Consider the following 13,393-nt stretch of genomic DNA (forward strand, 5'->3'; position numbering starts at 1 on the left):
AAAGCATGTTTAAAGAAAAAAAAAAGAACAAAAATGTGAACAACGTTTGACAACGTCAAACAATTTTCCTTTACTTTTCTGTTCATTTTACATAAAAACAAAGAACAAAGTGTACAATTGAAAAGGAAATGAAAGAAAAAACTGCAAAGTAAATTTGAAATTTAAAGAATAACTTACAAATGAACTAGAAATTTTGTTTCGAAATAAAAAGGATACTCGCTCGTACTGCAGTTAAAATCAACCCGCATACATTATTGTTGTTTAATAAATATAATGGCGAAATAGTGTGTGGGAAAGTGCCGGTTTGACATTAACTAAATTTATTTCCTAAAATATCATTGCTTTCGTTTGGTATTCAAAGCAGTAAACGTAAAACAACACTATGTGTGTTATAGAACTAGACTGAGGAAAGTGGGTAAAAGTTTTTTGTTTAGAGCTTTTTAATAAAAATAAAAAAGACCTACTTCGTTGTATAGTAGGGTTTCAATACGAAACATATTTCCCGAGAATAAGAATTTGTGAAAATCCAGAAAATTAAGGCGATTTAAAATTTCGCAGCAAAAAAAAAATCCGTTAAAATATCTAATATATAAATTTGGGAATAACGAAACAGTCAATTTCAGTTAGTTTTAGTATTTCCAATATTTCGTTCGAAATGTCCAATGCTATTGAAAATAGTAAAAACTCGCAAACAAGAGAACAGACAGATTCTACAAACCTATAATTACAATTTTTAAACAGCACACAAATAATAATTAATCAATTTCGATCAAATAATCCCTTCTTGTTTTTAAACAATCACAAGAATTTAATTAGGATTGTTTAAAAACAATCAAGAAAGGAATATTTTATCGAGAACAAATTTAAAAAAATCATTAATATTGATGTGTATTTTCACTAGTTTTTTCTTTGTCAAAAATGTTTATATCTATCTATCGATATATATAAAAATGAAATAGTCCATGTATGTAATACCATCACGTGAGAACGGTTGGAGTGATTTGGCTGATTTTTTAGATGGTTTGTAAAGAAAACCATTCCCATTCGGAAATTTCAATTTTTAATATATTGCCTTCTTTTCACTTCTCACTTTTCATAATAAAAGAAATTTTTTGGAGAAACTTGAAGAACTAACATTAGTAAATAGCTACCGGGCGAAGCCGGGTCGGTCATCTAGTTTTCCCGAGAAAAAATACCGAAAAATTAGAAACCCTTTATACATACATATGTATATGTAATAGATATGTATGTTGTTTGATTTAAATAGTATAAATACGAAATTATTTGTTGGTTCTGCTATTGAAAGTGTTTAGTTAACATACATACATACATACATACATACACACATACAAACATTAGTACAAATAAATATTAAAAAGGAATGCATGTATTCACATACATACATACATATACTTTTGTATATATGCATGTGTGTGTATGTATGTATTTTCCTTCTTTTATTTTTGTTTTTTTAAGTATATATTTGTATTATTTTATTTAGTTTTTTGGGAGGGGTTTTCTTAGTTCAACGTAATAAAAACCACTAGCTTTTAGTTAGTTGTTTTTATATTTGCCTTTTGGTATAAAATACAAAAATATTTACATGCAGACATGCATTGTCGTCACAAATTTACATAACTTTATCTTTTTTGTTTCGTGTTATTTGTTTCTTTTGACGTATAAAAGGGATAATAGTAATAATTTGTAAAAAAAAATATTTTTTTTATTATTTGTTTGATGTTGTTTTTGTCGCTGTCTTATTAGCTGCCTGTTATGTGGAACAAAATGAACAAAAAAAATATTTCGTGTCGTGTTTTATTTTACATTTGGTTTTTTCTTCAATTGACTTTAAGAAATAGCGTGCTTTTGCTTTTTTTTATCGAATATATACACACGTACAAACATATTGATACAAACAAACATAACTACATGCTCGTATGTAAATAAAAATCAATTTTTCTGATTTACTGACTTTCGAAACCATAATTTTGGTAATAAATACTTAAGGCATTATTAAATTTTAGAATTTCTCATTTAACGTAATGTATTAATATAAATTTCTGATGCGTACATACATATTTTCTTTCAGAACAAAATTGGCAACTAAACCAAAGTAACGGCATGAAATGTGCGGTATATACGTATGATCAACATTTATTTTAATATTAACAATTATACGCAAGCTGTGTAAACGAAGTGAAAACCCACCCTCACTTCGTTTACACAGCTCGTAAAACAATAAAAATTAAAAATATAAAAATATTTTAAGACATTAGAAATAAATGTATAAAAAGCGTAGACTACTGTAAGAGTTTATTTTAAATTGTATGAAATTTTGTGGAAAGTGTTTATATCTACAGTTAGCTAATTAAAATTGAAAAGAAAGGTGATGAAAACTTCATATAATTTATAGAAAGCCACAATTGGGTCAATTTAATACATCAATATTAGTTTAAAGCTTTGAGGAATAGCTATAGTTAGATAATATTTTAAGAGTTCATTTAAATAAGTATGGCATTTGTTGAAAGTGTTTATAATTAAAATTAAAAAGAAAGCTTTTGAAAACATAATATAATTTATATATGTATGTAAATCAACAATTGGGTCAATTTAATGCACCAATATTATTTTAAAATTAATTAGTTATAAGCTGTTAGGAATGGCTAAATAGTTTTGAAATTTAAAAAAATTGTGTTTAAACTTTATACATCGTTAGAAATCTTTTGTAAATATGTGGTATGCATATAAATTTATTTAATTCAATTTTAATTATTCTTGTTTTTCCTTTATTATAATTGCTGGTTAATAATTATTTTAATTAATTTTATTCACTTTTATTCATGTTAATTTGCATATTATTTCATTTTTTTAGTTAGTTTTTGTGAGATTTTTGGAGATTTGATTTAATTTATTATTTTGTCGTTTTGCACATTTCCATATATTATATTGAACATTTTCCCTTTGTCGACCATTTTTTTAATATTCTTATAATTATTATATCAGACACAATTTTATTTTATTGAAGTTATAAAACTCGTGTTTTGTTCCTATTTTTAAACTTCGTACACTGCGGACTTAAATACGATGCACGCGATGAGTTGTATGGCAACCGTAAGAAGTGATACAAAAAAAAAAAAAAAACATTCCACACATTTACTATATATAAAAAAACGATGGCGTCGACAACGTCAACATTGCCACCATCATCATTCTCACACACAAAATAACAACCAACACCATCACAATTCCAACAAATACATAGAAACAAAATTATACACTCGAGCATATATACACAAATACACACACATAACAACTTTTACGATTTAGACGATAACGGCGAGGACAACAGAACACGAGTGCGAGTATGAGTACGAATAGCTATTTTCAAAAAAAAACAAAAAAACACACGCACACATTAACAAACAGCGACGAGCGACTAACTAACGAGTTGAGCAAGCAAGAGTACTTTAGTTCATATTCTACGATGGCAAAAAAATAACACTCACACACAGAAAAACTGTAGAACTGGGTTCGCACTGGACTGGGGTGGTCATATCCTTTTTGTACTAAAAATTTAATACATACATACATATATAATAAAAAAAAATAAAACTCGTACTCTTTTCGTTTTGAAAATCTTCTTCTTAGCTTTCCACAATGTATACATAACCTAAGAAAACGACAAAAATCGAAGTATCATCATATATTTTTTTTATTTTTCTTTTTTAGAATTCAGATACATTTTTTTAAAATCTTTTCAGATTACGAAAAGAAAATATTCATATTTTAATATTTTCTATTCAGAAATTATGCATATTTAATAGTTTATTTATTAGATATCTTTGCGAATTTTTTTTAAACATGTATAGACCTCATCATTGTGACCTCTATTAACAAACACATATACATATGTATACATTTTTCATTTTTTCTTAATGGCAGAGAAATCACTTTTTTTTTAATAATATTGATTTTTTTCTATTCATTTATTATTATTCTTTTTATTATTATTCATTTTATTGAGATGTGCAAGTTATATTTAATAAATTAGGAAAAGAAAATTGCCTTGAAATAAAATCCTTTCTAGTATAGATTTTAACTGTATTTTATAAAAAAAAAAATCACTATATAACAAGGTTTTTCCATAGATTCCAGAAGAGACACAGAAGGTTGTTGTGTATGTGTATGTTTTTTGTTATAAAAAAAAAAGAACTTTATATTTATATATAACAATTTTAGCGCTGCTGGTTTTACCCGAAATCCGTTCGTCTCCGTGGTTCGCTTAAACTAACGCTCGTAATCCACTTCTACCTCTTACAAACTTAATGTTTCGTTCAGTTTGTAACAAATGCATGTTCGGCACTTAACGAAGTACATTGGCGCCCTTCATTGCTCTTTATGACTCACCGCCTCTCTCCAGCGTGAAAGCTGACTAAACTATTTGTTCATTAGGACAAACATATAGAGAAACGGCACAGTACCTACAATGTATTCTCTCACAGTGGTTAAACAATTTTTAACAATATTTTTATTTAAAATGAAACAAACTCAGTTTTTATTACTTAGAACCCTATGCATTGTTTCAAGTAGTAGAAAATAGTTTGCTTATGTTGTAGAAGAAATCATTTTTGGAACCACCGTTACATGTATTTCATTAAGTGCAAACATGAGTCGTTTTCGTTAGGATTCGTTAAATCTTCGTTCAGTTTTTTAAGGATGACAGCTGTCAAAAACATTTTTTCATACACATTCATGAGGAAAAACGTTGACTCATTTTTCTAAAGTCTACACCTAAATAGAAAAAAAGGATACATTTTCAAAATTACCATAGCATGGCTTTATTTAAATTAGGCCAATTTATAAGTATACATATGTATGTACATGTATGTAGATCCAAGTATATGTATCTATGTGTTTGCTTAATTTAATTTTTTAATTTTTTTGCATAGCCATACAATAGGGATATAACTTTTTTGCAAATAAGTATCACAAATTATATCGCATAGCCTTACACAAACGATTTTCAAAAGCGAATAATTGACAAATTGATGTTCTGCAAAACGCTCGATTTTGTGCATTGAAACACAGGTTTGTTTACTCGAAAGTAAAACGAGTAAATCATTTTTCCAATGGACATTGCTTCTATGCCCCCATATTTTCATGTTATTTTGCATATTTAAAAAATTATTTATTAAGATTATTTTAAAATGTGATACACCAGAGACATAACTGTTATAAGAAATATTTAAAAAAAATTGATCCATAATTGTTATATTGTATAAATAAAATGTTATTTCTTTAACTAATAGTTATTTTCAATGAAAATAAGTTTTGATTTTCTATAAGTGTTATTAATAAAATATTTTGTTTTCATTGCTCATAACTTTAATTTTTGATTTTTTTGTTTTTACGTTGCCTAATAAGAGTTATTCAAAATATATATTTTTTTCCGTTGCTCATAATTTTTATTTTCGATTTATATGTTTTTACGTTGCTTAATAAGAGTTATTCTAAAGAATATTTTTTTCGTTACTCCTAGGATTTACTATCGATTTATATGTTTTTCAAAGTACTAAAGCAACAAAGTGCAAAGTAAACAAACTTTGTTTACTTTCAAATTTATTCTTCAGGGGAAAATATTTCGGTAAGTTCTCCTGAAGTATCTCCACTTCAACCAATATCCGATTTTCTGGTTGACGAATCGAAATACGTCATCGTTGCTCAGAACATCAATTAGAGAAATTGAAGTGAATTTATCTTCAGAAGATGTCGAAGTCAATACATCGCGAGAGTTATTAGAAACTATAGCTGAAATATACAGGTTTAAGTCTGTGAGACTGGACGTAGAAGCCGATTTGTTGCAATATTGGGAAGAGAAAAAGTATACTTTTCCGTTTTTACGTAAATTGATTCATATTGTCCATGCAGTGCTGGTTACAAAGGACTCTGTGAAAAGAGCATTTTCTGCTTTGCATCTTTTGTTGACTGATAACAGGTGCAACCAAGCGTCTTTTTTGCGACTTTAAAGGTAAAATACAATGTATGTACTATTAAAATGTAAGCGATGCGACGAAAAAAACTTCTTTTGAGTTATGAGCAACGAATAAAAAAATATTCTTGAGAATAACTCTTATTAGGCAACTTAAAAACATATAAAACATATATGGTCAAGCCTATACAATTAGGTGGCATGACTTCTGTATATATAAAACCTATTTGTGTTGAATTCTTTTTGAATACCAATTTTTTAAGAAAATTATACTCATTAAAATGATTTTCGGAAGTGGATATTATGGCTGACTTCCAAAATGTATCAATGCAAAGTTTGTATGCAGTTCTCCTACGGTATTTTAATTATGTACATATTTAAACTTCCTAAACAATGCAACTATATACTATGTTTACATTTACGATATGAAATGAACATAATGCAAATTATCATTTTTTTGACTGAAAAATATACATATAAAAGTATTTATTTGGAGTTTATATTAAGTTTTTTTATCCAAAAAAAATAATATTACTTCCATTTGTGAGTCGGCCATTTTCTATATTCTTTTCTTTTTTATTTGTGTGCGTAAATAAAAAATTGTCAAAGAAAGCATCAACTATAAAACCGATGCGTGATTGCTTTTTTACTGCGTTCAAAATACTCATTTTCGGCATTTTGAAATAGTATACACAGTAAGCATTTTGTACGCCGGCATTATGAAACAGTATACTTGTTCAAATACAAAGCAACTAACATTTTGGAAGTCAGCCTATATGGGAGTTATGACTAATTATGGACCGATCGTTATAAAATTTAGTAACATGACTTTTGTATCATGATATCGTATAAAATTCATACTAGGAGCAGAAGATTCTGCCGCGTAAAACAAGAGTCGATATGGCACAACTAAGGTCAGGATGAAGCAATAAGCTTAAAGCCTTTTGGTCCCGTTGGTGTCCTCAACTTATGCCCATCATGTGATCAGGGTTCTCATGACACCCTCCACATAATAAACTGTCCAGCCAAACCTACTTCACTACGACCAGTGGATTTATGGGCTCATTCTGTCGAAGTAGCTCAATTCTTTGGACTTGAACTATATGCAGAACATCCTGATTAAATATTGTAAAATTGTTTATGCTCTACCACAATATGAAGAGCCAGAACATACATATGTATGTATGTACATATATACTAGATAATATTTTGATGTGTTACAAACTGAATGACAAAACCAATATAATCCCCATCTGTTTTATCAATGCAATTGCTGTCCTGTAATTTGTTTACCCTAATGTACATTCTTTAAAACAAATATGAATTTAATGAAATGTATATGTATGTATGTATGTATGTACGTACTGTTTGTGTTTAATATTTGTTCAACTAACTCAACTTACTTTTTATACATACATACATAATGCATTCAAATGAATTAAAATTTATTAAAAATTTAAAAAAAGTAACCAAATTAAAGAAAAACCTATTAATTAGTTTTCTTAGCTGCATTATTGTTTTGTGTAGATTTCTCTAACGAGTTTGAGTGCGAGAATAAACTTAAATATTTAGTACTTGCTGACACATAAATGACCCATCTAGTCTGGTAAGAGTTTTCAAACTCATGCGTTTCTTTCATGTTGCCCGTAAAAATAAACAGTATTGATATTTTTTCTCCTTTCTTTATGGTTATGTTTGTCATTTTTTATACAAAAGGAAAAACAAATATGTATGTACATATCGCTACCTTAATATAGAAAGGCCCTAACTAACATTTTCCTTTCTTTACAGAAGGAGGACTAAACTTAATAAAACTTAAAGTTCTGTAGTTGCGATTTTTTTTTTAAAACAGATTTTTATGAAGGTCTTGAACCAATTTAATGTTGTGATATTTTATTTTATTAATGGTGTATTACGGGATTATCTACCGAAGTATGCAAAAAAACTAAAAAAAAACGAGTTAGGACGTTTCTATATTAAGGTAACGGTATGTAGTATATTATTATTTGTTTTTCTATTTTTGTTCATGAATGTGCATGAATGTACGTATATAATTGAATGTAATAATATGGGAATGCGTGGTTGTTTTGCTTTTACTTTTAGTACTTGGTAGAAGTTAAATTATTATCAATTTCTTTATTTTTAATATGATTGATTTATAAAAATACTCGAAGGCACCCAAATTAATTCGTAAACTCCTTGAAATAAACACATTCAAGTTTTTGTGCGAAAACTTAATATCCCAGCAAAAAATATTTCGGATTTGGAAGCAATAAATATGATTACTGCATCTTCTACTGCTACATTAATTGCATCCTAAAATTATCGCCTTACAAAAATGATTTTGGAAGGCATACATTAAGCTATTCGTATAGGTGGTGAAATCAGCGCTTCTTGTTAGGCAATCCTGGGTCTGTAAGATTTTATTGCTACTCGGCAGCTCTAAAATCTATGTGCAAAATTGTTTGCACATATTTAATTCGATGAAATCAGGTTAATTTTAAAGCTGTGAAATATGATTATTTTGGATTCCTTATGCAGAGCCTCTACATAATCATGTAATCTTTCATGCGAAGTGGTAGCAGTATACAAGTGCTCTTTGCCTTACAAACCTGCTTCCGAGGAAGCACCATTTTTTGCTGGGATATGTATATATTCAATATTTGTATATTTGTATTTGAATACCAACATTTTTGAGATATTTATGCTCAATAAAATGATTATCGGAAGTGGGGAAGTTTGGGGAAGTGGGAGCTATGACTAATTATGGACCGATTGTCAGAAAGTTTAGTGGGATGATTTGGTACTTGTATAAAACATATTTGAGCTGAATTTGGTTTGGACATGTTTATAATTTAAATATTTATACACCGATTGTAACCAAATTCAATAGGATTAGTCCTAGCGGTAATATAAAAGTTTGTGCCAATTTTTTTCGAATTACATATCTTTAAAATTGCGATCTGTAGTTTGATTAAAAGGTTTATATGGACGGACATACGGGCAACGCTTAATCGACTCAGAAAGTGATTCTGAGCATATTTGTATACTTAAAGGTGGGTGTTAGTACAATTTTTTGCACGTTACAAACATCAGCACTATCCCAATATACCATCCACAATAGAAATAGTGTTTACTTTTCATTGCGCGTTCTAAAAAAAATTGTCAGATGTAGTTAATAAAAATACAAAACTGAAAAATAGTATTTTTAGGACCGCCATAGTACTTAAATATTTGTGTTAGCAGGTAATTTTAATATTTCATTTTTTTAATTTTACTAATTTGTTTAGTTTATTTAAAAAAAAACTACCATTGTGCCTTGCACTACCTAATATACATACATATGTACATACATACATACATATTATATTTCCAGTAGGTTTTTATTTAACATCACCCAAGAGTATTACATTAGTTAATTCTACCATCAAACATGCATATTTAAATTAGTATGCACCATTTCTAATAAAACTAAAGATGTTTTCGGATAGTCCAAACATTTTTTTAAATTTATTTTTATTTTATTTCTGAAGGGTTTTCCAAAACTTTTTGTTTTCCTTTTTTTAAACACTTCACCATGATTAGTAAGGAATGTGTATATAAGTTTGTCATTCCGTTTATAATTTCCACATTTATCATTTGCGACCCATATATCGATGGCTTAATATAAAAAAGGCTTAACTCGATTTTTTGTTACTTTACAGGAGAAGGAAAAAACTTAATAAAATCCATAAAATTTTAGATACAAAAAAAGTTTTAATGCAATTTTTTATAAAAAGAGGCAACACATTTTATTTCTCTTTTAATATTTAATTTTGTTTTATTTTAATGAAGTTATCTAATATAGGCCCTTTTTTCATTGATATTTATGAAAAAAATTAAGTTAGGGCTTTTTTAAACCTGAAATTTTGAGTTGAAAATTTAATATTAAAAAATAATATTATTATAATAATTCAGGTTTAAATAATAAAAGGAAATAATTCATGAAATTAAGAGGATTAAATCAGTGAACTGTGAAAAATTATTTCTTATTAAACCAGTTATCAAAAAAGATGTCAATATGCAGGTAAAAACGTTTTAAATCATGTATCTTGTTTTTTTGGGATTGCTATTTACTGCATATAAAGTGAATCAGGGGGATATCTTTAATCACCGACTTTGATCTATGTGGGAGAGATTCGTGACTGTAAGTTAAGTCTGTTTTGAAATATATTGATCCTGATGAGTCATACGCCAAGGCTCGTAGAATATTTACAGTAAGATCACCAATACATCTGCTTAAATTTTTAAATTGAGGTTTGAGTACATACATTTCATGAACTTTTATAGTAAGCAATATTTTTACCAGGACGAATCGAAGAGTATCGTTTAGACATGTTTTCAAAATTTAGAAAAAAGTCGTTGTGCAAATGGTGAGCTTGTATTGCACAAATTGCGATGGCAAATTCATTTGCTTATTTTTAATTTTTCTTTCTATAAGGGAATGGCTTGAGTCACATTCCAGTTGAGTATGTCCACTTATTAAACATTTTTGTTCAATCGTTATTTGAGTTTGCATACTAAAAGCCAACAATGCATTAGAGAATATTAAATTGCGATTTTGGTAGATTTTGGGTCTTCACAAGTGTTTAATAACACACTTTGCAAAAACGGAAGATCCTAGACAACATCCATTTGTTTCATCCCAAACATAATTGTCCAATTCGTGTGTTAAAATATTGTATATTGTGAAATTATGTAGTTTTATAAAATGCAGCACTCGTCTTTAGTTGAGGAATTAATTTTTTCCTAGATTTAAATATGGAATAGTTTGATTCCTTTAATAATTGCGCAAAAAATGGATAGGACAATTTTATATTCCCATTTTTTTTCATGAATCACACTCAGCGACATAAAGCTGTTAAATTTCCTGATAGGTGCAAAAATCCGATTCAGAATCGAATTTGCTACTTATAAAAAGTGATAACCAATCAAATAAAAAAAAATGAGTTAAGGCTTTTTCTTTCAAAAATTCTTTGACTTGACTTAGTCAAAGTTTGTTTACCGGAATAAACAAAAAACGACATTTTTAAAAAAATTTAGTTACGCCTTTTTATATTAAGCCATCGATATATTCTGGATCGTTATAGAAAGAGTCAGTCTCGCGACCAAAAATTTATTATAGTATTTATTTTAAAGTATATTTGGTGAAGGCACTCTTACTTGTTTTTTTTTTATTGGAAACAAATTATTTGAAATAAATAGCAATTTCAAAATGTTGTAATTTTTCAAAATTGGTAAAAGGTAAAAAATATTACTTTGAAAATTTGCTCACAGCGATATGTTGGGGATATCGCAATGATATCCTCCTAGAAGTTATCTTCCAATTGATTTCAGGTTAATAATCAAAATTCAAAACGTAAAGAAGTCAACTGCATTACAAATTTTAAAGTTTTCACTATTGTCCATTTTAACACCATTCAATGTAAACCAAGCATTAAGGCATTTTTTACGTTAGTTGGTTTTTTATAATATGAATTAAAATTATATGTACAAATGTATATACATACATACATACATACATACATACATACATACATACATACATACATACATACATACATACATACATACATACATACATACATACATACATACATACATACATACATACATACATACATACATACATACATACATACATACATACATACATACAGACATACATACATACATACATACATACATACATACATACATACATACATACATACATACATACATACATACATACATACATACATACATACATACATACATACATACATACATACATACATACATACATACATACATACATACATTCATACATACATACATACATACATACATACATACATACATACATACATACATACATACATACATACATACATACATACATACATACATACATACATACATACATACATACATACATACATACATACATACATACATACATACATACATACATACATACATACATACATACATACATACATACATACATACATACATACATACATACATACATACATACATACATACATACATACATACATACATACATACATACATACATACATACATACATACATACATACATACATACATACATACATACATACATACATACATACATACATACATACATACATACATACATACATACATACATACATACATACATACATACATACATACATACATACATACATACATACATACATACATACATACATACATACATACATACATACATACATACATACATACATACATACATACATACATACATACATACATACATACATACATACATACATACATACATACATACATACATACATACATACATACATACATACATACATACATACATACATACATACATACATACATACATACATACATACATACATACATACATACATACATACATACATACATACATACATACATACATACATACATACATACATACATACATACATACATACATACATACATACATACATACATACATACATACATACATACATACATACATACATACATACATACATACATACATACATACATACATACATACATACATACATACATACATACATACATACATACATACATACATACATACATACATACATACATACATACATACATACATACATACATACATACATACATACATACATACATACATACATACATACATACATACATACATACATACATACATACATACATACATACATACATACATACATACATACATACATACATACATACATACATACATACATACATACATACATACATACATACATACATACATACATACATACATACATACATACATACATACATACATACATACATACATACATACATACATACATACATACATACATACATACATACATACATACATACATACATACATACATACATACATACATACATACATACATACATACATACATACATACATACATACATACATACATACATACATACATACATACATACATACATACATACATACATACATACATACATACATACATACATACATACATACATACATACATACATACATACATACATACATACATACATACATACATACATACATACATACATACATACATACATACATACATACATACATACATACATACATACATACATACATACATACATACATACATACATACATACATACATACATACATACATACATACATACATACATACATACATACATACATACATACATACATACATACATACATACATACATACATACATACATACATACATACATACATACATACATACATACATACATACATACATACATACATACATACATACATA

Source organism: Calliphora vicina, chromosome 4, assembly GCF_958450345.1.
Source record: "Calliphora vicina chromosome 4, idCalVici1.1, whole genome shotgun sequence".
NCBI lineage: Eukaryota > Metazoa > Arthropoda > Insecta > Diptera > Calliphoridae > Calliphora > Calliphora vicina.